The 16,034-nt window shown below is 37.6% G+C and overlaps 1 protein-coding gene and 1 pseudogene across 2 annotated transcripts in view; both read right to left on the minus strand.

The window, feature by feature from the left end:
- EEIG2 (EEIG family member 2) overlaps window positions 1–16,034 on the minus strand; it is an 81,709-nt gene that overhangs the window by 51,148 nt on the left and 14,527 nt on the right. The gene's annotated exons all lie outside the window — the stretch shown is intronic.
- On the minus strand, window positions 11,619–15,855 carry LOC134760501 (tigger transposable element-derived protein 1-like; annotated as a pseudogene).

Consider the following 16,034-nt stretch of genomic DNA (forward strand, 5'->3'; position numbering starts at 1 on the left):
AAACCTCATCTCTACAAAAAAATATAAAAATTAGTCGAGCGTGGTGGCGTGCGCCTGTAGTCCCAACTTCTTGGGCAGCTGAGGTGGGAGGATTGCTTGAGCCCAGGAGGTTGAGGCTGTAGTGAGCCGAAATTGCGCCACTGCACTCTAGCCTGGGCAACAGAGCGAGGCTTTATCTTGAAAAACAAAAAAATAAACAAAACAAAACAAACAAACAAAACTAAGTCTTCTTCTTTAGTCCTCAGATTCATATATCAACACATGTTAACTGGTGAACCCACCTAGTAGTCCTAGCCTCTAGGTAAGGCTTTAGGTCTCTGACATCTGTTTATCATGGTACTTCCCAGCAGGCTAGTAAGTAACCTACCAGCTTGACTAGTCAAATGGTTTGCCCAGGAACGTATGTGGCAAAGACTCAGTTACTTATCCAATATGCAGTCTCTCTTCTACCTTAAAAGGAGAACACTGATTTTACTCAAACTGGCAATATGTCCAGTTAAAAGACTGCATTTTCCTGACCTCCCTTGCAGCTACAGGGTAGGCATGGGATGAAGTACAAGCTAATGAGATATAAATGGAGGTTATTGGGTATAACTTCTGGAAAGGCAGAGTAAGAGAGCGATAGTTGAAATGTACCCTTTTACCTTTTATTCTTTCCTCTGCCTGGAAAACTGTCATGATGATGATCAGATTCTCAACAGTCATTTTGGACCATGAGGTTACCCTAAGAAAAAGCCATGTGATGATGGTGCAGAGCCAGAAGGAAGGTGGGTCTCTAAGAAACATGTAGCCCTGGACTGTCTCCCACCAAATTCCTTTTTTTAAAAATTTATTTTCTATTTTTCTGGAGACAGAGTCTCACTCTGTCACGCAGGCTGAGTTAAGTGGTGTGATCTCAGCTCACTGCAAACTCTACCTCTCAGGTTCAAGCAATTTTCCTGTCTTAGCCTTCTGAGTAGCTGGGACTACAGGTGTGTGCCACCATGCCTGGCTAATTTTTGTGTTTTTTGTAGAGACAGGGTTTCACTATGTTGGCCAGTTCATCTCAAACCCCTAGGCTCAAGTGACCCGCCCACCTTGGCCTCTCAAAGTGCTGGGATTACAGGCGTCAGCCACCATGCCTGGCCAAGCCACCACACCCAGTCCAAACTTCTTCAATCTTAAAATGCTTATTTTGGATTTTGTTATATGCAGCTGAACTAAATCCTAACTGACACAGACTAAGTCTTACCATGTCCAAGGAATCTGCAAAGTTCAAATGTTATTTACATTGTTGTAGGTGGTCTATCCCAGAGTCCTGTTCCCCTCATTTAAGTATACGGACGAAATACATTGGAACCTATTGTACATATTTTTCATGACCCGTAGAGTCCCACCCAATGAAGACACAAATAAGCTCTGATTCACTTCCTGGGCAATAAGCCCCTATCCAAACACATAGATACTGCCTCCCAAGTAGTAGACTGACAAATGTGCTAGGATTCTGAAACAGGTTCTTATGTGAGTAAGAAAGTCAAATAAGCCAAGACAAGAGATCATGTTGGGATAAACTAGAGCTGTGCAAAGTCAACTGTCTATTAATTACCTCATGATGTGCAAACAAAGAATCCTTAATGGAGAAGAAATCCAGAAATGATGAAGGTGGGAAAGAGTACAGCATAACACTAATCATTATTTGCCAGACACAGGAAACAATAAAGATTTGTTGACCAAACGAATAACTGAAGTCATGCATGGGCCACAAATGACTGGTTCCAGCTACCAATTCTTGCCTGTGTTACTTCCTAACTATTTGTAAATCAAGCCCTTTCCTGTGTCTAGCACCACTACAATTCAGACTCTCAATATCTTTTTCCTGAAGCATGGCAACAGCCTCCTTAATGGTCCCCACTTAGATCTATCTTCCTCATTGCTACCAGAGAACTCTTTTTAAAATACAAACTTGATAATGTCATTTCTGTTTAAAATCCTTCACTGCTTCCTCTTACAGGATTAGGTTCAATCTCCTTAATGGGGTCCCTTTATGATGAAGCCCCTGCCTGTCTTTAGTCTTATCTCTTGACCCTTTCTTTCTGTCTCATACTGTTTGTCATTCCCATTTACTTCACACTATTTCTCATTTGCATGCCTTTGTTCATGATTTTTTCTTTCCCTTCTATTCCATCCACTCTCCTTTCAACTTCCTGCACTCACCAGTTTAATTCTAACGCATCTAGTTTTGTCATTACCTCCTCTAGAAATCTCTCTGCAACTCGGTGTCCCATATGACCAGGCCTGCCTTGGTTTCCTTCTCAGTGTCCTCTTTTCCCTACCCTAGAGCACTGTCCCCCGGGGAGGGGCAGGGAAGAGCTGGCTGCCTCCACTTCTTCCATCATTCACTCAGTCTTCAGTCTCCCAAGACAGCGTCCTCATTTCCCTTTCTCTCTGCCTTGTTTCTGGCAGAGTCTCCTATGATTGATATATTTCAAATAAACAAATATTATAAATGAATTTTTTAAATGTATGGGCTTAAAAATTGATGACTGTGCCCTTTCTTAATAGGAATTGAAGTAGAAAGATATGTTAAGTAATCTTTTTCGTTTTGTAACATCAAAATAATAGCCTTGGATTCTCAAACAATCTCTCTAAAAAAAGGTTTTGTTTGTGCAACTAAGGCAATTACTCAGATTTTTTTGTGTGTGTGATAATCTTTAATGTGTACACACACGCACACACACAGCTGTCAGAAAGCTGTCCAAACAAAACAAACAACCAAAAAAGTAGCAAAGTTAGTTTGCGACCATTTGTTATACTGATGGGTTACCATGGAAACAAACTCAGACTACTTGGCATCTGAGACAAAAGTCACATTAGTAAATGCTTTCCGTTATGTGAGTCATTAATTTCCTATGACTTTTATACAGTTGCTTAACCACTTTCCAGAAACAAAGCAACAGAATAGGATTTGTGTTGATACTGTGAAAACCCAAGTATTTCTAAGATAAAGTGATACAGCTGCTGACATAAAATAAGCAGAGGACTCAGAAGAAGATAATGTTGCTATGGCCTTGTGTTTCAAACCAGTCAAAGAAAATCTAGAAAGTCTTTAAAAAATAAAAGTAATATAAAAGGAAAATTATGGATCCATTTTTTTGTGACTAATTACTGTACCAGCAAAATGCATTACTTATTCTCAGAATAACTTGCATATGTATACCCTAGGTACACATTTAAAATTATGCCATGTCTTGGTAATTCAGTGTATTTTTAACTTTTTAAAAAACAGTGACAAGAAACTGCTATGAAGAATGCAAACTGTTTGCCAGATAGTATTGCATGGAGGTTAAGAGCTTAAAGGATCCAGAGCCAGGCTGCTTGTGTTCAAATCCTGCCTCTGCTCCCTGCCAACTGTCACGTTGGACACGTTCCTAACCTCTCTGCATTCTGCATTTCCTCCTCTGTGAAACAGGATGTAACAATTTCTACAACTCATGGAAATTTGGGGAAACCAAATGAATTATTACACACAGAGTTTAGAACAGTGCCTGGCTTACAATGTATCTCAATAATAAATGTTACAAGTTATTATCAAGCATGTATATAGTCCACCTCAATTTGCCCACCACAGTGAAATAATGGTCAAATTTATAAGGAAAGATTTTTTTCAATATTAATGAAGATTTCTACTTCTTAAAAGATACAGACTCTTGAGAAAAAAGAAACCTGTGGGAACAGAGGCAAAAACAAGTATTTTAATACTCCAAGGATAAATGAGATCTATAAAATTGTGACTTTTAATTACAACACTAAGGATAAATGAACATCTCATACATCAGAGATATTTTTGGCTTGAGTAAATGGGTGAAAAGTAATATCAATTCATTGGGAAGAACTGGACACAAGAAGATTTTGTTTTATTTATTTCTTATTTATTCACTCATTGATTTTGCTAGTGGGATTAGGGAGTGAGGGAAATGATAATCCAGTTTTGGATATTTTGAGGTTGAGGAGCCTGTGGGTCCCCTATTTGGAAATGTCTAGGAGGCAGACAGATACACAGACCTAGAACTCAAAGGTGGTAAGGGCTGAAAATACAAATGTAAAAGACCGGCTGTACATGATGGTTCAAACCTATAATCCCAGCTTCTTGGGAGGCTGAGGTGGGAGGACTGCTTAAGCCTGGGAGTTTGAGGCTGCAGTGAGCCGTGACTGCACCACCGCACTCCAGCCTGGGTGACAGACCGAGATCTTGTCTCAAAAAAAAAAAAAGGACAAAAGACCTCAGCATGTAAATAGTCACTGAAGCTATGGGAATGGATAAGGCCATTCAAGGAGAGAGGAGAAAGGGAAGAGGGCAGAGTTTGGAACTCCAAGGAACATGAACACTTAGGGTATAGGAGAAGAAGGGGCACAGGCAAAGGAGGCTAACACGTGAACAGTGGGAGAAGCAAGGGATATTACACTGTCACCAAAGCCAAGGGGAAAACCTTTAAAGAAAGAATTGTTGAATTATCAAATGTGGCAGAGAGGTCAGGTAAGATAAAGGCTAAAAAAAAAATAGCAATAAAGAATTCACTAATAACACTAGTGAGTGTAGTTTCAGTAAAAGGAGGGATGGAAGCCAGATTACTATCAGGAGTGGAGACAGGGAACACAGACATTTCAAATATTTTAGTAATAAAGTGGAGAAAATTAGGGTGGCAGCCAAATGGGGATATGCATAAAGTGAGGATTTCATTTTAACATACAAGAAGAGACTTAAGCATGGTTTAGTGCTGATAGTAAAGAATCTGTCAGCACTAACAGTGAGGAGAAAAGATTTGAGAGGGTATGAATAATGGTGCCAGAGGAGGTCCATCCCTGAGAATGCCAGAGGATGGGATCCAGGTGATAATTAGAGGGACTGGCCCTGAACAGGAGAAGAGGCTCCTCTTCCACCATGAGGAGACAAAAAGAAAAGAGTGAGCTCTAATGCAGGGAACTTTGTCAGCAGACAACTGTTCATTGTCTAGAACTGTTCTAATGAGAAATTTCATATAAAAACATAGCACTAATTGGCACACAGTAGGTCCTCAAATGAATACTTGCTGAATACTTGTTTATAATCTTCTATATTACAAAAAGTCTTACAGCTTCATGCAGGATTTTTATTCAGTGACTGACAGATGTCTTGATGAAAAATTTCATTAAAGAACGTATGTCCCCTACAGAGGGGAGAAAATATTTACAAATCTTACAAACCATATAGCTGATAAGGGGTTAATATCCCAAATATGTAAGAAACTCATATAACTCAATAGCAAAAAAAAAAAAAAAAAAATCAAATAACCTGATTAAAAAATGGGCTAAGGACCCACATAGAGATTTCTCAAAAGAAGACAAACACTAAGAGAATAAATTTCAAATGTTACCACAAAAAACATCAAGTATCTGAGGTGATGAATACATTAACTAGTTTATTCCACATTGTATTCATAAATTATGACATCTCTTTTTATACCATAAACTTACACAATTACAAATTGTCAATTTACAATAAAAAAAGAAGACATACAAATGGCCAAGAAGTATGTGAAAAGATGCTCAACATCATTAATCATCAGAGAAATGCAAATCAAAACCGCAATGAGTTAACACTCCTATCAATTACAATGGATATTATCAAAAAGACAAAAGACAAAGTGTTGGTGAGGACATGGAGAAAAGGGAACCCTTGCACACTGCTGGTGAGAATGTCAATTGGTACAGTTTGGAAAACAGTATGGATATTCCTCAAAAAATAAAAAATAGAACCATGATATAACCCAGCAATTCCACAACTGGGTATATATCCAAAGGAAATTACATTAGGTTTTTGAAGAGATATCTGCACCCCCATGCTCATTTCATCATTAATCACAAGAGACAAAATATGGAAACAATGTAAATGTCCATCAACAGATGAATGGATAAAGAAAATGTGGGGTGTATATACATAAATGGAATATTATTCAGCCTTAAAAAAGAAGGAAATCCTGCCATTTGTGACAACATAGATGAACCTGGAGGATATTATGCTAAGTGAAATAACCCCAGCACAGAAAGACAAATACCACATAATCTCACTTACATGTGGAACCTAAAAAAGTCAAACTCACAAAATTTATTTTGCTCTAACTATGCAAATTCTACATAGCACCACCTCTCCACTTTCTAGAAAGAACAATACAGATGCAGAGGACACAGTAAAAATGAAATAACAGGAGAAAAAAACATTCCTAGATTAATTTAAGGAAAGACTTCATACTGAAAATTTCAGAATACACATCATAGACTGGGAAATTTGATGAAAGCTACACAAAATTTTCCTACTGATAAGGTAAAAATCCTGCAAGGATATAGGAAATTAAAATTAGCTTATGAACTATGACATACTGGAAAAGGCAAAACTGTGCAGATAGAAAAGAATCAGTGATTGCCAGGGGTTGGGAGTAGGAAGGATGAACAAGTGGAGCACAGAGGATTTTTAGGGCAGTGAAACTTCTCTGTATGATGCTATGATGGTGGGTACATGTCATTATACATTTGTCAAAACACAGAATGGACAACACCAAGTGTGAAGCCTAATGTAAACTTTAAAGTACTTTAGATGATGCTGCGTCAAGGAAGGTTCATCAACTGTAACAAATGCGCCACTCTGGTTAGGAATATTAATAGCTGGGGGATACTGTGTGTATGTGGGGACAGGAGGTATAGGAGACATTTCTGTACCTTCCACTCAATTTCTCTGTGATGCTAAAACTGCTCTAAAAAACAGTCTATTCAAAATCAGATTATGCACATAGAAATGAAAATATGTTCTCCACAACTCTTAAAAACAAGGACACAGGGAATAAATAACTTCACAAAACCCAGAAGTTGATATGAACTATGGATTCTACACCCAGCCCAAACTAAGCACTGTGTAGGAAGGAGAAAGAAAGATAACTCTTAGGCAAAAAACTATCACCCAGGTACCCTTTCTGAATAAAACACTTGAAGAAATGAAAAATGAATTACAAGTTAGATGTTAAGAAACAGGAAAAGGTACATTGGTGTTGTGTAGGAAATTTAAATAACAAATCAAGAAAAGGCAAGAAACCAAATTAGTAGGTTACTTGTTCTTCCAAAGAGACTTTACTTTTTAACAAAAAGACTTTTTATTCTTTCTAAACATTCTAAAAAGATGTGGGAAAATAATAGTTGTAAACAGTTTCTTCAATTACAGCTCCAATCAGCCAGTTTCCAGATCAATAAATTTATGGCTTCTTATGTATGTACATGAAAAACCAAACTCTTCAGCTAGTATTCAATCTTCTTCCTTCAACCTCTCAAATTTGCGCCCCTACAGTTCTTCACTATTTTCTGCTCTGGCACTATGCACCTGCATGTCTGCCTTCGTGGTTTTCCCATCCTTTAGGATGCCCTCCCAAATGTCTTCTTATCCTTTCCTAGTATCCAGCCTCACCCACATGGTAAAAAGAGGAGGGAACAAATTTTAGACTCAGCAGATCTGAGCTCAAGTTTAATTTCAACACTGAAGGGATGTTGAAAGTAATCTGTAATTATTTTCCTCTGTATAAATTTCCTCTTATGAAATGTTTTACAGTCAGGTACAAATTGGTAAACATATGTTGTCTGAATCTAAAATGCTTATAAAAACTTACTAAATTAAATGGCATTACACACACACACACACACACACCCCTCTGCGTAAACCACCAAGTGTTATAATTCAAGACATTGCTCAAAAGCTTTTCCTATGATGCATTTCCTGAGTCCTTGGGTAAAATGATTCTCTGGTTCCTATAAACTCCTAGAGTCTTCTGCATGCATGTCTGGAGTAGCTGCCTTGCAAATGAAAGCTACTGAGAGTAAGGGAAATAGGAGTTTAATGAAATTTTTGCTATGTATTATTATTAATTTTGCCATCCTCCAGTACTGTGAAAAATATTGCTACATATTATGAAAGTATTCCTCCACTGGTATTTTCGCAAGTATAATTATCAAAAGGGAACTCTATAATATCAGAGGAGGAAAATGTATCAGTTTTCTGGAACAGGAATATTAAGCAGTAAGTTCAAAAGAATATGTTCGGGTCACCAAGACATACTTGGAAATATAGGTAAGAAGATGGCAGGGTGTTTACATTCTTGAGATCAAGAGAGAAATGAGCCAACGACATGGCCAGGGTATGAAAAAACAGCACAAAGAGTTACTACAAACTGTACCATGAAGGCTCTGCTCTGGTTGTCTTGCTTATCCTTATACTAATGATATTACAATAATTCAGAACTTATGCGGATGAAGTAACTTATAATCAAAGGCACAGCAGCAGAGCCCACTATTAATATAGCTCTACTTTGAAGGAAGGTCTGGGGAGGAGATGGAAGGGATCATATGCATTGGTAAAAGGATGAGATTATAGATGGCTGTATATAAAAGGACTGTAGTGAGCATACATGCTGGGACCTTCCTTGAGTGGCACAGACCTGCTGTGGTATCTCCTGTTGATATTGATTACAGCTAGTGTAAACAGACTTCATGTTTATGCCTTATATTGTGTTACTTGACCTATCTGACACCACTCCTCACATAGAAGGAAACTCCAGAGGGAGCAGGGTAGGTGAGTTAGAGAAACTCTAACAAACAGTTAAAATAGCTTCTTAATTATTTTGAATGCCAATTGATGTTCCTTTGAAGGCAATACAGTACCAGCAGAGAGTCATGTGGCAGCTAGGGTTTATATAAGTTATCTTAGCAAAAATAGCTCTTAAATTCATTTTGACTTACTACCAGTTGGTAATAATTTTCAGTTTCTTGAATGAGCAAACAGTAAGAGCTAATATTGCAGTTATTACTGAGTTCCTAGTTGCTTCAGGAAGGCTTACACTTGATTAGCACAATGACAGAAGTTACAGTTTTCAACTGTGTATAATTACAAATGCACATTATCTGTATTACTAGTTTGATGATTTTGTTTACTTTTCTATTAACAGAAATCATAAAGGTAATTTATGATTGCTTATAAGATTATTAATTTAGCTTAAAGCAAAATCTTGCAACCAATTACCTTTTTTTGGAAGGACTACGAATAATCTTTTCTAACTACTTCCTGAGGCTATTTCTAAAGCTATTTCTATGTATTTCTGCCTCATACATAAAGGAAATAGTGATGCCCACAGAACTGTCCACATAAGATATTCAGGTGCACTTCCTGTAAGTCATTTCCTAACCACAAAGATGCCTGGGATGGTACACAGACGTGATACTTTAACAATACAAAACCTTATGGTAACCTGAACTGGCCTCAAAAAGGTAACAATAGCAGACAAAATGTTAATAACCATGTTTAGACACCAGCACTAGAGAATTCTCAGAAATTGCCATTGAAAGGTGGTTGTAATCTGCAAACAAGGAAATACAGAAAATGTTAACTAGAAATAAAATGTCACTAAATGCGTTTATTCTCATGCTATGCTAGCGATGACTCACTTAAATAAAACAAAGCAAACATGCAAAAGTCCAAAATCGATACTATAGGTAGTTCCTCATTTCAGTAAGATAAAATAAGTCTTGGGTATAAGCCAGTTTTTAAGCCACAATGCTTGGAAACAGCATTTGATTAGGAAAAGTCTGGGAATTTCTTCTTAAACTAGTAATCAGGTTTTAAGACAGAAAAAAAATATTTTTTAAGAAAGCATACAGACTCTCAATCATGAGTTTGTTTTTAATATTTGTATCCCTATTTTCATTTACACTAATCCTTTGCCTCAACGTATAATCATGTTGAAGTCTCTCTCCTAAAAATAAATAAAATATTGCTGTTTATTCTTGTCTCTTTTACCCAACTGCATTTTTCTCCTTTTCTTCATTAACAAGGCTTCTAAAAGAAGTTACACTCCACGCTTCTGCTCCTTCACCACCTGCTTGCTCTCTAACCCCTTGAAACCTGGTTTCTGTTCCTACACTCCATTGAAACTTTTCTCTCAGAATTCACTGAAGACTTGCCGATTGCCAAATAAACAGAGCATTTCTCATATTACCGCATCTCTCCACACTATGGCAGAGCTGAACACCCTGTCCTCTAATGTACTTTCCATAGTTAGCTTCTGTGATACCACATACCTCCTCAATGTTTGGTCTCATTGGCCCCAGTTAGGTCTTTTTCTACCAAGGTTCTGTCCTCTGGCCCTTGTGTTTTGTTCTGCATACTATCATTGGCTTTATTATCTTGTACCAGTGGATTATCTCAAAATCTAGGTCTGCGATCCTAACTATTCTGCAATCCTAACAGTTCATGTCTGTTTTCAGACTTAAACTTTCAGCCACTTACCATATACTGTCATATACACCTTGCTTGCTTCTTACACTCAAATGTTTAACAGCTCAGAATTAGCAATAAAGGGAATACATAGGAAACAACAGTAATAACCAAAACAGAAGAACTGTTACTTAATTTACACTCCATCCATTAAAGAATATGCATAGTATTATTGAAATAAATATACTAAAGTTTTCAGTAACATGGGACATGCTTATATTACAATGTTCAGTTAAAAAAAAAAAAAAAAGCAGGAGGGTTGGACACGATGGCTCATTCCTATCCCAGCACTTTGGGAGGTCGAGGTAGGTGGACTGCTTGAGCTCAGGAGTTCAAGACCAGCCTGGACAATGTGGCGAAACTCCATCTCTACCAAAAAATACAATATTAGCAGGTGTGGTGGTGTGCACCTGTAGTCCTAGCTACTCAGGAGGATCACCTAAGCCCGGGGAGGTCAAGGGTGCAGTGAGCTATGACTGTGCCACTGCACGCCAGCCTGGATGACAGAGTGAGACCCTGTCTCAAAAAAAAAAAAAAAAAAAAAAAAGGGCAGGATAAAAAATTATGTATGTAATTTGGTTTCAACTGTGTAAAACACAAAATGGACGAAACTGGAAAGCTATACTCTAAGATATTAGCAGTGATTACCTCTGATAGATAACATTTTCTTCTAATTTTATATATTTTCCACATTTTGTATGCTTATCAGGAAAAAGCTTATCAGGCAAATCATATTACCTAAAGAATAAAATCCAGTCTTCATGTGATGGCATCCAAGGCCTGCCAAATTCTGGTTCCCAATGGACCTTTCCAGTCTTGTCCTTCACTGCATCCCTCAAATATGCTCTACTCTGCTCCCCCACTCAGCCACCATATTCTCTGCAATGTATCTGTTCATGTGCTTATCAAGTCTGTTTCTGTCCTACCCCAAAGCAGGACATTTCTACCCTGAAGATCTTTGCTGCCTGAACCCTGCTACAGAGCTGGAGGGCAATGCTCAAAATTCTCTCTTGGATTTGCTTAAGAAAGAAAAAAATTCTGTTAAGTCTTTTATCCAATCCAGGATGATTATTATTGGTAGTAATAACAAACATAAAACTCACTGGCTAAAATGACACATGATAGCATTTGCTCTTGATTATAAATTGCCACAAAAAAGTTAAGAATTCTTAACAGAATTTAGATATGTAAAATCTAGTCCTGAAAAACTGAATTTAATAAAAATTACAGCCACTATATATATTATGACAGAATACAAATTAAGATAGATATTACAATCTTTATACTTTGTGCAGATAATAGAATAAACACTAAAAAATAATCTCATAATGTAAAAAAATTACAGTGAAGAATAATATAAATAGTTCAATGGCCTGGAATACAGGCATACCTCAGGGATATTATGGGTTCACTTCCAGACCACCACAGTGAAGCAAATATCACAATAAAGTGAGTCACATTCAATGTCTGGTTTCCCAGTGCATAAAGAAGCTATGTCTATACTATACTGTAGTCTATTAAGTGTATAACGGCATTATGTCTAAAAAATGTATATACCTTAATTTAAAAATATGTTATTACTAAAAAATGCCAACAATCATCTCAGCTTTCAGTGAGTAGTAATCTTTTTGTTGGTAGCAAACCTTGATGTTGATGGTTGCTGACTAACAGGGTGGTGGTTGTTAAGGGTTGGGGTGGCTGTGGCAATTTCTTAAAATAAGAGAACAAGGAAGTTTGCTGCATCAATAGGCTCTTCCTTTCATAAAATATTTCTCTGTAGCATGTGATGTTTGACAGCATTTTACTCACAGTAGAACTTCTTTCAAAATTAAAAATCCTCCCAAACCCTGCTGCTTTATTAAGCTTATGGTTTATGAACTATTCTAAATCCTTTGCTGTGAGTTTAACAATTTGCACAGTATCTTCACTAGGAATAGATACCATCTCAATAAACCACTTTTTTTGCTCATATGTAGAGAAGCACCTCATTGTCCATTCGAATTTTAATCATGAGATTGCAGCAACTCAGTCACATCTTCAGGCTCCACTTCTAATTCTTTTTCCCTTGCTATTTTCACCACATCTGCAGCCAGTGAAGTCTTGACTCCCTCAAAGTCATCCATGAGGACTGAAATCAACTTCTTCCAAACTCCTGTTAATGTTGGTATTTTGACCTCCTCCCATAAATCACAAACGTGCTTAATGGCATCTAGAATGGTAAATCCTTTCCAGAAGGTTTTCAATTTAATTTACTCAGGTCCATCAGAGGAATCACTATCTAAGGCAGCAACAGCCTTACAAAACGTATTTCTTAAATAACAAGACTTGAAAGTCGAAATTACTTTTTGATTCACAAGGTACAGAATGAATGCTGTTTTAGCAGGCATGAAAACAATATTTATCTTGTACATGTTCATTAGAGCTCTTGGGGACTGGGTGTATTGCTAATGAGCAGTAATATTTTGAAAGGAATCTTTTTTTTTTCTGAGCAGTAGGTCTCAACAGTGGGCTTAAAATATTCAGTAAACTATGCTGTAAATAGATGTGCTGTCATCCAGGCTTTGTTCTTCTACTTATAGAGCACAGGCAGAGTAGACTTAGCATCACTCTTAAGGACCCTAGGATTTTCACATTGATAAGTGACCACTGGCTTCAACTGAAAGTCACTAGCTGCATTAGCTCCTAACAAGAGAGTGAGCCTGTCATTTGAAGTTCTGAAGTCAGGCATTGACTTCTCTCTAGCTACGAAAGTCTTAGATGGCATCTCCTTCCAATAGAAGGTTGTTTTGTCTACGTTGAAAATCTGTTGTTTAGCATAGCCCCCTTCATCAATGATCTTAGCTAGATCTTCTGGATAAGTTGCTGCGCTCTTACTTTAGCAATTGCTGCTTCACCTTGCGGTTTTTATGTTATGGAAATGGCTTCTTTCCTTAAACCCTGTGAATCAACCTATACTAGCTTCAAACTTTTCTTTTGCACTTCCCTCACCTCTTAGACTTCATAGAACTGAGGAGAGTTAGGGAGTAGGCTTTGGTTTAAGGGAATATTGTGGCTGGAGTGACCTTCTGTCCAACCACTAAAATTTTCTCCATATCAGCAATAAGGCTGTTTCACTTTCTTATCATTCATGTGTTCACTGGAGTAGCACTTTTAATTTCCTTCTACAACTTTTCCTTTGCATTCAGAGCTTGGCTAAATGTTCAGTGCAAGAGGCCTAGCTTTTGGCCTTTCTCAGCTATCAACATGCCTTCCTCACTAAGCTTAAACATTGCTAGCTTTTAACTTAAAGTGAGAGACGTGCAACTCTTCCTTTCACTTGAACATTTAGAGGCCATTGTAGGGTTAATTAGCCTAATTTTAATATTGTTTTGTCTCTGGGAATAGGGAGGTCCCAGAAGGGGAAGGGAGATGAGGGAATGGCCAGTGAGTAGAGCAGTCAGAGCACACTCAACACTAAGTTCGCCACCTTCTCTGGCTGCAGTTCATGGCTCCCCAAAACAATTACAACAGTAACTTCAAAGATCCCTAATTACAGATCATCATAAGAGCTATAACAATAATGAAAAAGTTTGAAATGTTGCAAAAACTACCAAAAAGTGACCTAGAGATATGAAGTGAGCTCACGCTGTTGGAAAAATAGCACTGAGCCAGGCACGGTGGCTCACACTTGAAATCTCAGCACTTTGGGAGGCTTAGGTGAGAGGATGGCTTGAGGCCAAGTGCTTGAGACCAGCCCAGGCAACATAGCAAGACCTTGTCTCTACAGAAAAATTAAAAATTATCTGGGGGTGGTGGCATCCACCTGTAGTCTCAGCTACTCAGGATAACTGCTTGAGCCTAGGAGTTCAAGGCTGCAGTGAACCATGAATGCATCATCGCACTGCAGCCTGGGTGATAGAGAGTGGGACCCTGTTTCTTTCTTTCTCATTCTCCCTCTCTCTCTCTCTCTCACACACACACACACACACAGACACACACACACACACACACCAAAAAAAACAAGGAAAAACAGCACTGACAGACTTGCTTGGTGTAGAGGTGCCACAAATCTTCAATTAAAAAAAATGCAGTATCTGCAAAGCATAATAAAGTGAAATAGATAAAACAAGATATTACCATAAGCAGGTATTTGCTAAATTAAAAAATGAATTTGCCCAGGAATTATATTAGTTTAGGGGAATTTTGTCAGAAAATGCTTTTTTAAAAAAGCTTTATTAGGAGCCAGGCACAGTGGTATGTGCCTGTGGTCCCAGCTACTTGGGAGGCTGAGGTGAGCGGATTGCTTGAACCTGAGAGTTTGAGAACAGCCTGGGCAAACAGTGACACCTGCATCTCACACACACACAAAACAAATAACATTAAAATGGAAAAGCCTGCTTTATTGAGATATAATTCACATATCATATCATACACATATCATATCTCATTTTAAGTGTACAAATCCATAGCTTTTAGTATATTCAGTTTGTGAAACTATCGCCACAGTCAATTTTAGAACATTTTCATCACCTCCAAAAGAAACCTCATATCCACTAGCAGTCACTGCCCATTTCTCTCCAGTCCCTCAGCCCTAGCCAACCACTAACCTACTTTCTGTCTCTGTAGATTTTGCTTATTCCAGATGTTTTATATCAATTGAATCATAGAATATGTGTTTTTTTGTGACTAGCTTCTTTACTGAGCATGATGTTTTCAAGCTTCATCCATGTTGCTACATTTAGCAGTACTTCATTTCATCTTATTGCTGAGTAATATTCCATGCTATGGATACATCAGGTTTCATTCATCCTTTCACCAGTTGATGGACACTGGGGTTGCTTCAACTTTTTGGCTGTTATGAATAATGATGCTAAGAAAATTCATGTACACATTTTTGTGTGACATTGTATTTTCTTTTCTCTTGAATACTGAATTTCATTCTACCTAGGAGTGGAATTGCTGAGTCATATGGTAACTGTTTCCCTTTTCTGTTTAAGTCCTACCAATCCCTGAAAGTTCCCAGAAGGAAGGGAGTTATTAATTTTAGCTGAGAAATTCGGGAAGACTCCTTAGAAGAGGTGGCATCTATAAGCATTAAAGGATTAGTAGGATTTAACCAGGAAGGGGAAAAATGGGATGATGGAATGTCAGACATTTTGACTCTAATAACATTTTGACTTGTGCTTATTGTGAAAAACCACTTTAAAGAGTGCTATAGCAACAATGAATCTTCATCAGGAAAGCATTTTTCAGTGTAGCCTCTTTGAAAAACAGTCTGGCAATTCCTCTGATGTTAAACAGTTATCATATGACAGAGGGATTTTTCTAAAACTGTTAAATAAAAATCAATTACTGTTTAAGCCCATATGTGTATATTCTACTAAATCACATTAGTTGATAGAATGATTGCAGGAACTCATCACTGCTACTGCAGAAAAATTCACAATGAAATGTTCCTAAATTATGAAGTTTAAAAAAGAGAAAACTTTTTTTTAATGGAGTCTACATTAGTTGAATATACTAATGTACAAATAATTGGTTTGGCCTAATAAAAATTTGGAGGGGCTGAAATATTTATTTATTTAAAAAATTGTGGTAAGATACTCATAAAATTGACCATCTAACCCCCCCTTTTCTTTGAGACGAAGTCTAGCTCTTGGCGTCCAGGCTGGAGTGCAATGGCGCGATCTCGGCTCACTGCAAACTCCGCCTCCTGGGTTCAAGTGATTCTCCT

Source organism: Pongo abelii, chromosome 1, assembly GCF_028885655.2.
Source record: "Pongo abelii isolate AG06213 chromosome 1, NHGRI_mPonAbe1-v2.0_pri, whole genome shotgun sequence".
In the NCBI taxonomy this organism is placed as follows: Eukaryota; Metazoa; Chordata; class Mammalia; order Primates; family Hominidae; genus Pongo; species Pongo abelii.